Source organism: Leptonychotes weddellii, chromosome 11, assembly GCF_054177405.1.
Source record: "Leptonychotes weddellii isolate Sample4059 chromosome 11, ASM5417740v2, whole genome shotgun sequence".
Classification (NCBI taxonomy): Eukaryota; Metazoa; Chordata; class Mammalia; order Carnivora; family Phocidae; genus Leptonychotes; species Leptonychotes weddellii.
The window spans coordinates 1,227,955-1,244,027 of NC_138379.1; positions in this window are offsets into that span (position 1 = coordinate 1,227,955).

The following is a 16,073-nucleotide window of genomic DNA, read 5'->3' on the forward strand; positions in this document are numbered from 1 at the left end:
CCCCACCCCTGCCTCTCCCCAGCAGCCATCTTGCAGATTCCTGTGGTCAGCCAGGAGGGCCACGGGATCCTTCCCAAGCTCCGGGATGACCGGATGGTGATGCGTGTGCAACCCTCGGCATGGGCGCTCCAGCCGGCCTAGGGCCCCAGGATTCTGCCCCGCCGTCTGCCCCCAACACGAGCCCTGAGCATCTTCCCTCCAGGCCTCTTCTCCACATGGGACCGGAACCTCGAACCTCGCTCTGGCCTAAGCTAGGGGCCCAACTCCAGATGGCGACCCCTTCCTACACGGGCCCAGCCGGCCCCCTGTGAGCTGAGGGTGTTTGCTGGAAGGCGCCTCGAGGGGGTCCTTGGGGACCCCTGTGGCTCCTGTGGCTACAGAGCTGGGATCTCGGGTACCTTGGAGATGCCAGGCCATGGTTGACTTCTCCAGAGTCCCCTGGGCCCTGTCGTGTGCTGGAGGCTTCCTGGGGGTGGGGGGAAGATAGGGGAGAGCCAGGAGGGTCCTTCCCAGGATGGGGCTGGTGGGAAAGATACTCCAGTCTCTTCCACCTGTCAGCAACCGGGCATTGATGGTGGCCTTGACCGCAAAACCCCAGGTCACTGTAGCGAAGGACAGAGAGACCCCACGGAGTCAGGAAAGGACCCGGATCCGGCCCCCACCCCCATCCTTCCAGCCTATTCTGCTGCTGGGCTAAGCCTTCCACAAACACCCCTTCGGGCTCTGAGGGGAGCCCGGCTCAGCTCCACTCTGGTGAAGGTCCCACCGTGCCGGCTGGGAGGGGTGGGGGCGGGCAGCCCTTTATCCCCTGCACCGTACTCAGACCCCAGCACTTGAGAATAATGAGGCCCAGGTGCCCTGCACTGGCCCCGACCCTCACTGGCTGCAGGGCCCCCTCCCACCCTGGAGCAGCTAATGACAACCAGAGGCTGGGAGGTGAACCCCCCTTGCTGTCAGGGCTGCTCAGCCAACCCTCTGGCCGGCAGGTAGGCGACAGGGCCGGAGCCTCGTCCAGCCGACGGGCAGGCTCGGTCGCCTGGCTCAGGGACTCGGGCCTCTCTGCCACATCCCCCTCTGTCCACCCAGTGGGTGTCCTTCTGCCACTTGCTTTCTGTGGGACCTTGGGGAGACTGGCTGGCATTTCTGTGTCAGATGGCTCCTCTGTGACCTGGAGCTCCCCCCGTCCGTCTGCCCGCTGGGGTGGGGGCCAAGGAGGCCAGGCACGTCCCGGGAGCTTCCCCTCAGGGAGATGAAGACCCCTGGAGAGGCAGGAAGGACTCCACAGCAAGGGGACCGTGCTTGGTGCCACGGCACTATCCCCTTACAAATGGCGAGGGTGGCTTTCACCACCGTGGAACAGAAACCGTGCAAGGTGCTCTAGGGAGGGGTGAGCTCGGGAGCGTCTGAGCTCGCGGAGACCCATCGTCCATTCCTACCCACCAGCAGGGTCCCCAGCTGAGACCCTGGCAGGGAGGCGTCCTCTGGCTGGCTAGGCTCCAGGACCTCAGCACCTGCCTGCCCGACCCCGGCCCCACGAGGAGACTGTCTCCGCTCCCCACACCCTGATCCCTCACTGTCCCAGCCCATGACCCCGGCACCACCCCCTCGGCTGTGCAGAGTGGTGCCCCGGGCCCAGGCTGTGGCGGCTGGGGTGAGATTCGGGGCACGCGGCATGGGGAGGCACATGGGCTCCGAGCGCCTCGGCGTGTCTCCCTGGGACACGTGGAACGCATCCTCCGGGAAAGCACCGGGCGGCCCTGGTGGGCCCGGAGGGCGCAGAGCCAACAGAAGGAATGAGGGGCAAGTTCAGAGACTGTCCATTTCACAAGGGCGGCGGGGGAAGACCCCTGAGCACAAGGCATGGGGAGGGCTTGGCAATGGCAGGATGCATGCTTAGGGCCACCGCACCTAGGAAGGAGACCATGGCTGGCTTCCGTCAACTCAGATGGGCGGCTGGGGCCGCGGTGCTTTGGGGTTCCATGTCAGCCGGCAGGGGAAAGAATTCTGATTTTTATCATGAAAAGAGGACAGAAAAACTGGAAGAGAAACTGCCTGCTACAGGATGCCCAGGGGAACCAGAAGGAAGGGCCGGCACCAGGTGAGGCCAAGTCCACTAGCTCTGGGGAGGCCCAGCTCAAGCCCCAAGGAGGGCCGGCTGGCTGCCCCCTCCAATCTGAGCATCCGTGCAGCCCACCTGGGCCACCACCCAGTGACAAAGAGCTGCGTGGGCCATTCTGGACTGACCGAGAGCTGGGAAGCCCGAGGAGTGTCCAAGAGGAGCCCAGGGTGGACGGTCGGCTGTCCCTCCAGGCTCCCCCGCAGGCAGAGAGAGCCCCGGGTATCAGCAGGGGGCCTGCCCTCTGTCTGCATGGCCAATCACCCTGTGGGCATGCTGGCTACTCCTGTCAGTCTTCCAGCTGTGCCTTGGGACCGTCTGTCCTCTGGGCCTCCTGGCCGCGTCAAGGTGGGCCCAGAGGTCACAGCTCCCACTGGCGCCTGCCCTGTGCCCACCCGGCCTGGGCTGCCCCACCCCTGTCCTGCCATCGGCTCACACCCTGGCCCCTTCCCTGGAGGAAGCCCCTCCCTCCCTGTGGACGTCGTAGGCCCTCTCCATGGAGCCCGCCGGCCAGTGTGTGGGGATTGGCTTGGCCCGTCGTCCTATGTCCCAGGGAGCAGGTGTCGGGGCTGGATGAGCTGGTACCCACGCTCGGAGCCAGGTACTCAGCCCGGGCAGATGGACATTCCTGGCAGAGCCTGTGGCCGGCAGGACGCAGTGGTCCCGGCTGGGAGCCCCATCTGCTGCTCTCCACAGAGGGAGCGGAACGGGGCTGCCAGCAGGAGGGGCTCTGGGTAGCATTCCCTTGCAGCTTTCCCATGACGCCCCCCTAATCTGGGCTCTCCTCCTTGGCACCCCCGCACCTCACAGCTGCCGGCGGCTGACCCTCCCCCCAGGGCCCAAGACAGAGCATGTGTCTGGGCGGGGTGGTGGCGGCCTTTTCCCATGGCGGGGATGGGGCGAGGGGCGAGGAATTCGAGGAGGAAGGGAGCAGTGCCCGGGAATTTGGAAAATGCATCCAACGGCCCTGCGCGTTGGGAAGAAGCCGGCGGGGGGATTAGGGGAATCTCAGGATGGACCGGGGCCTGGGTGGGCCGTGACGGATGGGGCCGCTGGGGGCCCAGCGTGACAAGGGAGCCTTGTCCGGTGGGGAGCGGGGCCTGCAGCTGTCCCCATCCGTCAGCCCGTCCCGCCTTCCCCAACGAGGCAGAGACCTCCGACCCCAGGCTGCTGGGGGCCAGGTTCCGGCCCTCCCTGCACCCCAGCCTGCGCCCCCTGAGGCAGACGGATGCGGGTCCGGGATGCACTGAGCCCATGGGGCGGGGGCTCCTCTGGAGGCAAAGCCTGGAGCCCATGGCTTCTGGCGACGTCTCTGGCTTCCGTGTCACCCTCCACACTGGGGTCTGGTCCCCCTGTCCCTGCGGTTTGGGCCCTCCGTGGGGGCGCCCCTCAGAGCAGGGGGCCGAGGCTGCTGTCTGGTGGGTCTGGCCCCTGGGAAGCCTAGGACTAGCAGCTGTCCCTGCCGCTTGGAGCCGGCTGACAGGTCTGCCCCGGCCCCCTGGGCTAAGCCCTCCATGATTGATTATGGTGGACATTCACACCAGGCGGAATGGGCCCGGATAAGCCAAGCAGCTGCTCGGAGGGGCCGAGGGGGGCTCGGGGCGCCTCCCCCACCCTCACGCCGCCCCTCCCTCCCACCCCTGCCTGCCCTGGGCTGCGGCTCTGCCTTCCGGCCCAGCCCCCCCCTCCCCGCCCCCACTCTGGGGTCTCAGGGCCTTCCCAAGGGAGGCGCCCCTCCCCCAAGTGGACCGAGCAGGGCCCCCAGGGCTTTGGTGACCTGAGGTAAACCGAGTCATGCCCGGCTCAGCCGAGGCGTGACTGGGGATGACAAGATTACAGCTGTCCCCACCAGGACCAAGCTGATCCACAGCAGAAAGAAGCAGAAAATCCTGCTGCCCACACAGGGGGGCTCCAATCCAAGGGGAGAGATGTGTTCCCAGGACGCAGGGAGAGTGCGGGGCGGGGGGAGCTGTCCCCAGGGCGGGTGGGGAGCCACCCTCGGCCCGGCTGGGGTGGCCAGGGGGTGTGGACGTGGTGCTGGGACCACTGGGCCCCCTGGAACATTAGGTCCCAAAGGGGGCAGATGGTGAGCTGGATTTTGACCGGGAAAACAGGCCTTGGCCAACGTGGGAAGAAGGGGGCCGTGGGGGGGCCGCCAATCGAATCTCCCCGACCCTTGGCTCCTGGCGTTTGCTCAGCCAGCTTTGCAGATGAGACACTGTGTGCAGAGACCCAAGAAGATAATCCCCTGGGTCATTGACTTCGGGGCCTCCTCACTCTCCGCCCCCACCCGGGGCCCCAGGCCCACTCCCCCACACTATGCCTCCCTCCCTCCCAGAGCTGCCTCAGCGGGGCCTGTGGACTGTGGCAACCCCCTGGCCCCAGCACTCCCACCTCTGAGAGGCTCTTGCCCTGCCAGGCTTGGGGAGGGGGCAGCAGGGTCTGTGTGGCTGCCTTCAGCCCCCCAACCCCACCCACCACCTCATAGGACCCTTTAGGGGCTGAGGGCCCCGAAGGCTGGGGCTCTAGGCTCCTTGTCCGTAGCTATGTCGTGGGGGGACTGGGTGCCCTTCAGCATGGCCACTGCTCTCGGACACAGGCGAGGGTCCGGAGGCCATCCGGGACCCCGAGGGTACCGGGCCTGGCCGGCAGAGGGGCCTGGACTGTGCGCAGCACCGACCCAAGTGCTGGCCCTTGGTCTGCTCTCTTTGGGGGGGACCAAAGTGGGGTCCACTTGGAAAGGCTTCTTTACGTCCCAACCTGAGCTCCCCGCTGTCCCCTGGGGGGCCAGGGGCAGAGGTGGGGGCCAGCTCCCTTCCTGCCGGTCCTCTGCTCGGCTCGGGAGCCCTCCCAGAGCAGGCGTAATTGCGGGGAATGCAAGCCACATGCCTCTGCTTCATTTACACTTAATTCAATACAATGAGCTTCCCGGGGCCTTTGATGTCCCAGGACCTGCCGGCCTTTAGTGCTTTGTGGGCTGCGAAACAGGAAGCCACAGGGTTTCAGGGGCAGAGCCCTGGCGCCTCCCCCCCTCTGCAGTGGGCTGCCAGGGACCCCAGGCCTGTCCCCTCCGAGGGGGAAGGGGAGGCCCTCCGGCACCAGGTGCGCGGGCAGCGAGGGGGCTGACAGGCCCGGGAGAGGGCCTGGGTGGGGGTCCCTGCACCTCCCCTGGCAGTGGGCACATGAGGACCTCCTCCAGGAGGAGCGGGGACACCCCAGGGACGTCCAAGTCAGGGAAGCAGCCAAGTTGGGATCAGCCTCAGCTCGCCCCCCCCCCGACTCCCTGCCCCCCGGGCGGCCTGCTGACCAGCCAGCAAGCTGTGGGTAGGGGTCACACAGAGAGGATCAAGGGCCAGCAGGCACGTGGCAGGGGACAGGCTCTGGAAAGCATCGGGGTGCTCCCCCTGTGACTCCCCAGGGGGACCTACTGATCCAACCGCTGCCTATGGGTAAGACAGCGTGGACCCTCCCTGCGGGCAGGCAGCTACCCCCCAGGAGCAGAGCCGGCTGAGCTCCCTGGAGGGTTTCCTGGAGGTGGGGGCTCAGAGGAGGGCAGAGAAGGCCGCAGGCCTAGGTGGACACAGGCTGGGAGCACAGCAGGAGGAGAAGCACGGGGCTGCCCTGCGGGAGCCACACGGGAGCAAATGTCCAAGAACTCCGACGCTGGGGTGACCGGTCCAGCTGGCCAAGACAAGCCATCCCTGCTGGGGCTGCCGGGGGGTGTCAGCGCCCCGCTGGGGACACAGCAAGACCAGGAACAGAGCCCAGATCCAGGACGCACGCCCCGACCACAGAGGGCCAGTGTCCCCCAGGGTCCCCACCGGCCCCCTACCCACAACCAGGGAGCTGTGCGGGGTCTGGGGAGGGGACAGCTGTTTGCAGCTCCACATTCCAGACTCAGGGTCAAGCATTTGGGGGAGGCTGTTTTTCTTAAAAAATGTCATTTGAAAATAAACACTGTCGCCGGCGCTTTTCTGCTTGCCCTGGATCCCCAGGGAGTAGCGGGCAGGCAGTGCCTGGGGGTCCAGGTGGCCGGGGGGCTTCCAGCCAGAGCGGCCTCTGACCTCCCTGAGCGGGACGCATCACAGCCACGGGGCCAGAGGCTCCGGAGGCTGGGCAGAGCTGTTGCCACCCCAGGCCGGGAAAACTGCAGCCTGGCCGGCTAGCAGGCCTAACAGGCGGCCTTCCTCCCGCAGGTGGCCCTGTCCCCAGGACAGTCCCAGGCCCAGCTGGGTCTCATCTCCCCTGGATGTCTGGGGGTGTCTAGGGGTTCCCAGCCTGACCTCTCCCTGGTATTGTTCCTACACGCCTGGGACTCTGGGGGGCCGAGGCCCCTCCTCCTTCCGCCTCTGCTCTTAGCTTTGCAGTGAAGGGGCTGAGGGGCCCCACCCTCCCTGGCCCAGGCTGGGGGCCCTGGAACAGGAAGGCCCTGGGGCATCCTAGGGGCTCGTGCAGCCTCAGGCCCTGGCAGCCCCCTACAGCCTCTGCTGAGGCAACGTGGCCCTTTCTCCTCTTCTGCACCCTCCGTGGTCCCCTGCGCCCCGGCCTCTCATGGCCACTGTGGGAGCGTGGATAGAGAGGGAGGGAGCTCTCTTCCACCTGCACACAGACCGCTGCTCGCAGTCAGCTGCAGGACCTGAGGCTTCGAGCTCCCACAGGGCTCTGAGAAGCGTCTAGAATCAGGGATGAGGTTGCCCTGCCTGCTCCACATGCCCCTTCTCTTCCCCTGGCCCCGGCTGGCTTGGAGGCACACCCCTGCGCTGCTGCTGACGGACTCGACCCCCAGGAAGGTGCCCAGGGAAGTGTGCTCTGTGGTGGATTCCGTAGCCCCCTGAGCCTCATGGAGGCTTGTGTGCTGTGCCTGCCTCTGCCGGGCCCCCGCCCGAGGTTCAGCAGGACCCCCCCCACCCCTGCACAGGGGATGGGAATCAGAGAGCAAGCCCCCCACCCGGCCAAGAAGGAAGGGATGCCAGGCTTGCACGAGCGTCCCCTGCTCATCCTGTCCCTGAAAGGCCATCAAGAGCTGGGTCATCCTCAGAGAGAAAGGCTCTTCCTGGGTGTGTGTCGATGGGACCACCCACCCCTGTCCCCATGCAGGACATCTGCACCACCATACTGTAAAGACAGGCCTGTGCTGGGGGGAAGCAGGCAGCAGGAGACCCCAGCCCCCCAACCAAGGTGACCCTCAGGCTGGACATGGCACGGGGACCTTGACTTGAAGTTGGTGAGGCCGGTGAGAGGCCACCTGCTCCCCCCAGGGGCAGGCACAGTGCCCTTTTCCCCACTTGGTGTGGGATGACCCTGACCCCTAGGCCCCCAGGGGGGCCCAGCCCCACCGGCCTTGTTTGAGCTCGGAGGTCAGTGTCCTGGGACTTTGCCCGGGGGGTGCATCCCAGAACCCACACACTAGGCCCCTCTCTGTCCTGCCCACTCTGCCTGGCCTGGGGGGTGGGCGGTGGGAGGTGGGATTTGACAGATAGGCCAGCCCTCCTCTGCAGGTTCAGCTGGGGAAGGCTTTCACCTTCCAGAAAGTTCCTCCTGCTTCTTTGTGCCTGCCCCATAGCCCGACCCTCACACTCCGGGGCTGTCTTCTTACTGGTGCAGGACCCCCCATGGAGGGTGGGCTATTCGGCCTTGGGGGCCTCTAGTCGCCCCCACGACACACAGGCACCCACGCAGGACGGCAGAGGGCAGTGACCAGGTGGGGTCTGAGCTGGCGTCCTGGACCTGGGCCCTGCGGGGCCCATTGGTGGCTGCAGGTGCTCAGGACGCCCCTACACCTCTCTGCCTCAGCCCCTCGTCTGCAGAGTGCGGGTGTCGATAGCATCCCTCTTTGTGGGTCGTCCTGAGGAGGAAGGGCCCATTCGGGCGAGGTGCCCGGAGCCCCTGAGCAAACCGGTGGCTGAGTGGCCCGTGGGTATCACCAGGACGTCACTTCTATTAGAGATGTGTCTCTCTGAGTCCTCCTTGCCTAGAGGGGACCCCGAGGTCACAACACACTGCCCTCCTAGCAGCTGGAGGCCAGAGCGCCCTGCTCACGCCCCGTCCGCCCAGGGCCACCTGGGAGCACCTCCGGGGGCACCCCCAGTCTGGAATGACCAGAGCCAGGAGGTACAGAGGATTCGCGCCGGGCCAGATGGCTGCTCCCCTAGGGTCTGGCTGGCTGCTCGCCTCCCCGGACGGTGGTCAGCTCAGCCTTCCAATAAGACAGAGGGGGAATACGTGTGTGGTGGACGGCGGGGACGAGGGGCCAGAGGAGCAGAGGGAAACCACGTGCCAGATCAGCACTAGCACCCAGACTGGCCGGCAGGTGGGCAGCCTCTGTCTCCCAGGAGCCGGGCCCACAGGGCCGCGGGGCCACTGGAAGGCCTTCCCAGAGGAGTCAGTCTGTCCAGGACTTTCCACGCAGCCCCTGCAGGCCTGTCTTTCCTCCAACCCCCTCTCTGTTTTCTCTGCGTGCAGGGTTCTCGGGAAGCAGCCGTGTAGGCCCTCCCCACCGTTCCCCGTGGCTTGACCCGGGGGGAGGCAGGGCTTACAAGTCCTCTCGAGATGCACGCCTGCCCCCAGAGTCATGGGAACCCTGGCCATCCGTGGAGACCCTGCTGCCACCTTGGAAGTGATGGGCCATTTGCTGTTGGCCGTGATGGATTGGCCGCCTTCTCTTGAGCAGGGCAGAGCCCACAGAGCGCTGGCCGGCCGGATCTGTGGGGCACCCTTTCCGACACGCGCCGTGAGCACAGACAGGGTGGCCGAGGCGTCCGGAGCCAACCTGGGTCTTTGGGAAAAGTCAGAACAGACGCAGACATGCCTGCGTGCCTCTTTACCGGCCCAGCAACAGAGCCAGGCCAGAGAGGAGGGCACCCCAGGGCGGTGGGGGCCCCAGGAATTGGGGACCGCAGGTCAGAGTGTGCAGACGGACCAAGGGCGTGCACAGGGGAAGCCTGGAGCCTGCATGGGGCCGAAGCCAGAAGGGGTGTGCGTCTGGAGCATGTTCTTGGGTGACAGCTCCGTGAAGGATGGTGGGGGAGTGGGGAGGTCTGGGGCCGTCCTGACCCGTAGGATTGCTCTAGACTGGGCAGCCTGTGGCCCCCCAGCCAGCCTCTTCCTATTCGACCCCAGGGAAGACCCCGCCAGGGCTGAGCATATAGTATCCATCAGCTCGGCTGGGCCCAGCACCCAGCTCGAAACAGGAAGTCTGGGGGGCCCCTCGGGCCGCCCCCGCCATGCCCACGGTGGCCCGGGGTGGGCAGGCGTGGGACGTCTGAAGTTCCATTTCCTCCGGATCCCGTCCAGATGTCCTTCCCTTCCCACCCAACCCCCACAGCCCCCCCCCCCCCGACCCTTCTCCCCACAAGCATTTGCCCGTGACATGCATATAATGTAAGCCCTTAATCCTATTGTTCCAGCCTCCCTCCCATGTCTGCCACCCTCCTTCCGCCTGTCACTGACATCCATGAACTGTCTTCAGCTGGCAGCCCCTTCAGCAGGGGCCATACCCATCCAAATCACAGGACCCGTGAGCTTTGGCCTTAATTAGGTTGTCTCATGACGGGATCCCGCATGTGGGAGGCTAATACTCTGGGACCCTCTCAGGAAGGGGGGCTGCTGAGGCTGTCCCCGCACCACACAGGCCCAGCTGGGCTGCCGAGCACAGGGACCTGGCTTGCAACCGTCCCCCACCCTTCCTCCCGGAACTCCATGCCGACGGGGCTGGGGGCTGGGGGTTCCGGAAGGGGAGCCTGAGGCAGCGGGCCTGACCTTGACCCTGGGCTGCCCCTCGCCCCCCCCCCCCCCGCCCGGCTCTGTGTCCACTGGGAAAACAGCAGCTTTATCTCTGCCGCCTCCCGAACTGCAAACAGCCACGTGTCCCTTGGGGGCCATTCTTGGCACACATGCCCTCTGCCCCACGGCCTAGGGTGAGGTCATTCACCTTCGGATGGGGGGCACTGGGGCCTGTGGTCCCAGGAGGGCAAGTTCGCTGCCCGGGGGCCGGGGGCAGACCCTGTTGCAGCTCTGACGGGTGGGACCACCCGTGGGGGCCCGCTGATTGGCTAAAGAGATGGGCAGGGGCTGAGGTCTGGGGGCTGGGCAAGGGGTCAGCCCTGAAGGGCTGTGGGAGGGGGGAGGACACAAGGAGCCAAGGGACCCTCCTTTGTCACCCCCCTTCCTTAGTGACAGAGCTGGATGAACAGGAAGCTAGCAAGGGAAAACAGGGCAAAGGGCAGTGGACCCCTCCCCCCTTCCCTCCTCCCGCTCTCCCTACCCACCAGCGCACAGGGACCCCAAGTTCTCCAGGGCACCCTGACCATTGCCATGGCCCCCTGGGGTCGCCTCCTGCCCCCAGACCCTCCTGCCCGGCCTCCTTTGCTGTTCCAAGCCAACTCATCCCGTCTGGGCCCCAGGAATTTCTTGGAAAGGGGCCGTGACCTGGGGGGGACAGTAACGTAAAAGCAGAACCCCCAGCAGGCAACGTGGCAGTTTGGCAGCAAGGGTGTGGCCGGAGCACGCTCCCCAGCGGGCCCAGACGCGGGTGGGGGAGCCCATGCTGCCCACCCCAAAGTCCTGCCTGTCCCCCAGCCCCAGGCCTCACCAGGCTCTGTGGCCTGCTGGACACAGGGGTCCCTCTGCGGAGAGAGGCCCCTCCTGCGTCCCCATCATATGCAGTGCTTCTGGGGAGCAAGGGTGTGGAGTCGCATCCTGCCCTGGCCATGTCCCGGACGCCCCGCCGTCCTCCTGGTGATGGGGGCTGGTGGGGGTCTGGCTGCAGGGAGCAGGCCAACGCGGGAGGAGCCCCCAGGAGACGTGGCGGGAAATGTCCCTGCTCCCGGGGGTCCATCGGGCTGGGCGGGCAGCGGTCACCATGTGGCTCTTCCAGTGGCCTGTGGTCCCAGGATGGCGGTCAGCCAGAGCTTGGGGGCAGGAAGGGGAGCCCCTCTGGCTTTTCTGGGGTCTTGGGGGGCTGGCCCAGTGGGTCCCTCCTCCGCGGTGCTCAGCCTGAGACCCTCCCAGAGGCTGTGCTGCGTCCCTCACCGCATGGCCAAGCCACAGGCCCTGGGAGGGACCAGGAGGTGGAGGCCAGGCCCACGGCCCCCCATGCTTTCTGGTGGGGATGTGGGGGGCTTGGGGGTGGATGGAGGAGCAGGCTGTGCAGGACGCGCCGTGGCATGGTTGCCACCCCCAGACCCCAGAACAGTGGGCTAGTGTGTGGGCCGGGGGTGGGGCGCGGGGCGGAGGCCGAGCAGGTCCGTCCTGCTCCATAAACCCCGAAGGACGCTGTTGACACAGGGGTGATGTCACTGCCGACCAATGGGGAGCCCGTCGGGGGCTCTGTGTGTGCTTCTCTTCGTGCCGTGGGCCCCGCCACGCACGGGGCGTGATCTGAAAGCCACCTGAATAAACCCAAGGGGCCCCTGCTCTCCCCCTGGGCCCCGTCTCCTGCACGTCCCACCCAAACCACTGCTGGCCCGGGAAAGGCAGGGGCCAGGAGGGGAGGGCAGGGGTGGGAGGAGGCCTCGCGCCTGGGCTGTGCTCTCCGCCAGACATGTGGCCCCCACAGTCCTGTCCCCCACCCCCCGCCCCTAAGCCCCAGAGCCATGCCTCCGTCCTCCATGGCCCCTGGGGATCATGGCTCCCCAAGGCCAGACGGGGGGCCAGCTCCTGGGAGCATCTGTGCCCCCAGCCCTGCCCTGCCTGACACCCTCCAGTGCATACCTCGCCTGGGGCCTGGGCTGGGCGAGGCAGCTCCACGCCCCCAGGCACCTCTGCACCCCCATGTCAGGGCTCCGTCAGGGCGGGCAGCCATCTGCCCCAGACCCCTGGTCGTCTGTCCTTATCTCTCATCCCTGACCACAGAGTCCTTCCCTTCCTCCTCCCTGCCCTCTGGGCTGCAGACCAGACCCACGGGTTCCCAACACTGCTGCCCATCCGTCACCCCCACCCTCAAACCCCTGGGGGCCTATCTTCCGACAAGGCTCAAGGTAAATGCTTTGTCGGGCTTCTTGCCCCCATCCCCCACGCCCCCCCCCAGGCACCAGCTCCTCGGGCCCTCCCGCCCAGCCTCCCACCCCAGCAGATGGGTTTCTGCAAAGTGTGGGACCCGTGGGGGGGTCCACACAGTGCCCCCACCACCCCTTCTCAGCCCTGCACCCACAGCTGCCTCCCGGCCCCGCGGGACAGGCGTCCACGGGGCTTGGCGCATACTGGTGTGCGCGAGCTCTGGGCAGGAGCAGGGGCAGGGGGCCCCCCTGCGCTTGGCGCCCATGTCTGTTTACTCGTCCAGCCCCAGGCCCGCGCCGCCCCCCGAGGACCCGGCTGCCCGCCTGTGTCCGGCCAGGTGTTTGGTGATGGAACATGGGATCCCGGAGGACAAGGCCCTCACTGTCTGCTTTATGTAGGCGCAGTGCTGACAAGGGGCAGAGTACCCACAGTGGACCGCTTCCAGGAAGTGGCTCGGGCGGCGGGGGCTGCCGAGGAGCAGGCCCTTCCCAGCAAGCCGGCCTGCAGGTGGGCTTCCAGGAAGGGGCCCCCTCGGGGTCCCCTCACCCCTGGAAAAGGGCCAGTCACGTCACCAGGTGCAGGCTGGGGAGAGGTGCAGAGAAGGGAGGGAAGGAGTCAGCGAGGGAGAGGTGGAGAGGCAGGGGCGGCCTAGTGCGGAGACCGCAGCCTCGGGGGAGGCCGAGCCAGCGAGGCTCCTTCCAGAACTTTCCATCCCCCTCTGCGGGTCACACCATCTCTGCCGGGGCCCTCTGCTCTCTGGGGCTTCTCGGTACACACACGCACAGACCCTGAAAACAGGAAGGTGGTGGGGAGCCGGCAGAAGGACACCCTTCGGATGGGGTCCCCGCCACAACCAGTGGCTGAGCCTCCTGTCCCCCTGATGGTGAGGGCCGCACGGGGCCTCCGGCCAGGGCCCCCCGCCCCTCCGCTCTGGGAAGAGGGAAACCGTTTGTCTTCCCTGGAGCCTGTGGTGGGAGCGAGGGACCCACCCTCTGCCCGGCCCAACCCTGTGTTTTTTTTTTTGTTTTTTAGACTTCCCAGGGTGTATTGTAGTGAGACCCCAAATGTCATGTTAGGCCTGTTCAAGAGTTCATTTCCTTTGTATTGTTGGAATTTTTTCTGCCCCCATTCAGTGGTATGACAAGTGTCTTGACTCCGCCCCGCCCCCCGGCTGTCCATAATCCCTGCCTGAAAGTGGGCTCTTGGGTCATTAAATCCGTGTGGAGACACAAGCCTCACAAAGACACAGGACACACACACAGCAGGGCTCAGATGTCCACCCTCCGGGGACAACCGGCCCCCACATGGGGCTGGGCCACACAAAAGCCAGCAGACCCCACAGAGCGCCCCAAGGCGGACAGGGCCCCGTCCATGCCTCCAGCGCCCCAAGCAGAGGCTCACTCATGGGACTGGGGACACGCACCACCCAGGGCGGCACAGCCCGGGAGCACGCAGGGCCACGCGGGCCACGAGGGACGTGCAGACACACAGACTCTCACCTGTGGACACGGGCATGGGGGGTCACAGGGACCCCCGCTTGTTGAGACTTGTTCCCTCAATGCTGGATGATTGGCTCAGCTGGGGAAGGGTCGGGGTTGGGGACCCCCTCCCCCAGTTTTGTCCCCCCCCCGCAGGGCCTCCGGTGGGGTGGGGGTGGAGGACCGGCCAAAGCCCTGGGCTCAGTCTTCCCCAGACCTCCCCCGCAACTTTGCTGCGCACTGCGCCCCCCCCCCCCGGCCCCCCGGCGCCCGCCCCTGCCGTGCCGGGGAAGGGGGGAGTGAAATCCAAGCCCCTGTTTGCTGGAGACACTTAACTCAGCGCAGGGGCATTCTGAAAGCGCCTCTGGGTGGCGGGGGCGCCGGGAGCCTGTCTGACAGCCTCTGGAGCCCCTTCTCTAAAAAGCAGGAAATCGGGTTGGGCCAAAGGTAAACACATTCCAACCTGGCTGTCCCTGCTCCATGGAGGGGCTCTGTCAGCGTGGGGGCGGCCACCTCTGTTTTCCCAGTCCCTGGGTGAGGGGGGGCTCGTGACCTGTTTGCCGAGCCTTGGCCTGCGGATCCTGCCCCAGCTGCTTCGGTCCAGCCCACAGCGGGCAGGGGACAGGCTGCCCCTCACCTCTCCTGCACGCCCTGGCCCCTGGCCCTCCCCGCACGCTCTTCCCTCCTGGTCCTGCAGCCCCAGAGCAGAGCAAATGGGGAGGGGTGCAGGCCCGGGGCAGCCCCAGCCCTGTGCATTCAGAGGGGACAAGGGGCATGGCCGTGGGCAGCCCTGGGGGGACAGAGGCAGGCCCGGCACTAGGGGCCCCAGGCATTCTCCCCCAGGTGGGTGTGGAAAGGGGCAACCTCACCCTCCCGCATTCCAGACCAGATGCACTCCGGTTCCCAAGTAGGCCTCGGGCCCCAGGTCAGAGTGGAAGTGTGCTTGTGACTCACGCCCCAGGTGACAGGAGACCGCAGTCCCCAGGCACTGGCCCCACTGACTTCGGGGGCTCAAAGGATGGCCCACCCTTTCCTGGGGCCCACGGTCCCCGTGTTCCCCAGAGCATCCCTCCGGCTTCTCCCACCTGCACAGGCCACACCACCATCCCCCCAGCGCCCCGGGAAGCTGGCCCAGGTGAACAGAGCTCCAGCAGAGACAGGTGTTTATAATAAGGGCCGTTTACAGACCTCACCCCACACCTAAGGGACCGGCTCCTTCATCTCACGGGCCGGTGGGCCTGGAGACGGACACGGCAGCCCGTCACTGAGTGCTGCCCCCGGCCCCGGGGCGCCTCCGGGGGATGGCGGAGGTGCTCGGGAGAGCCGGAGGGCCCCGCGCGAGGCCTGCCGGCCACCTTCCTCCCTGGTGTCCACCCGCCTAATGTGGAACCAGAAATCCTGAGGGCCCCACTCTTGGTCTGGTGGGAGGGGCGGGGGCCCCAGACACGTGAGGACAGAGGGGAGTCTGGCGGGGATCTTGTGGGGGCGGCACAGCGCCCAGAGTCAGGGCGGCCCAGGAAAGGCTCCCGTGGCTTTGCCATCCGGCCTTTGTCAGCTGGCCGGACAAGGGGCCGAGGACCCCAGCCTCATTCCCACAAGCTGCCCCCTCATGCTCCCAGCGTTCACACCCCCAGGGGCAGAGGGCTGTCAGCCTGGGGTCCCCAACCCAGCTGCTGTCTCGCATGGGGACCCCAGCCACAAGCTCCTGGGGGCTGCACTTGCAAGCCAGGCACAGACCCAAGGCCAGACACCAGCAGGACATGGCCCCTCACTCGTCCTTCACCTACATCCCCGCCCGCCTCCCCTTCTCTGCTGCTTCAATCCAGCCCCCCCACCCCCCGCCCCTCCCTGGGGCAGCCCAATTCTGTGGATGAGAGTGGCCAGCCCTCCCTGGCCTGGGCTGCATGGCCCAACCCAACCACATGGCAAGCCCACTCCCCTAGATGATTCTGCAAACGAATCTCCTAGACCAGGGGTCAGGGGCAGGGGCTCAGGGAGGCCCAGGGGTGTTGTCCCTGAGCCAGTTAGTGCGGCAGGACAGAGCTGTGGGAGACTCGGTGTTGTCTGGCTTCTCTCCCATTGCTGAGAACTCCCTCGGCCACCCCCACCCTCCCACCCCTCCCTGCAGGGGCCCTGGCCCCACAGACCCCTCCCTGGGCCTCACCCCATGTCTCCCTCCCTCTGTCACCCCACCCCACAGGCCCCTCCCCGTGTCATATGCCCTTCCCTGCCCACCCCTCCTCATCCACCCCCACCCACCCCCACCCCCATGATTCGCCCTCGGCCATAGGCCATAACAGCTTCCTGTCTCATGTGCACCCCCAGGTCCCCTCCCCTTCTGTGTGCCTCACCTCACCTCATCCCTGTGCCCCTCCCCGCCCTGTGACTCCCCCTCTGTCCCTGCGCCCCTCCCCACCACGTACCTCTCCCCACCTTTCGCCCTTCCCACTCTTTGTGGCCCCCCACCCCGTTCCCATATGCCT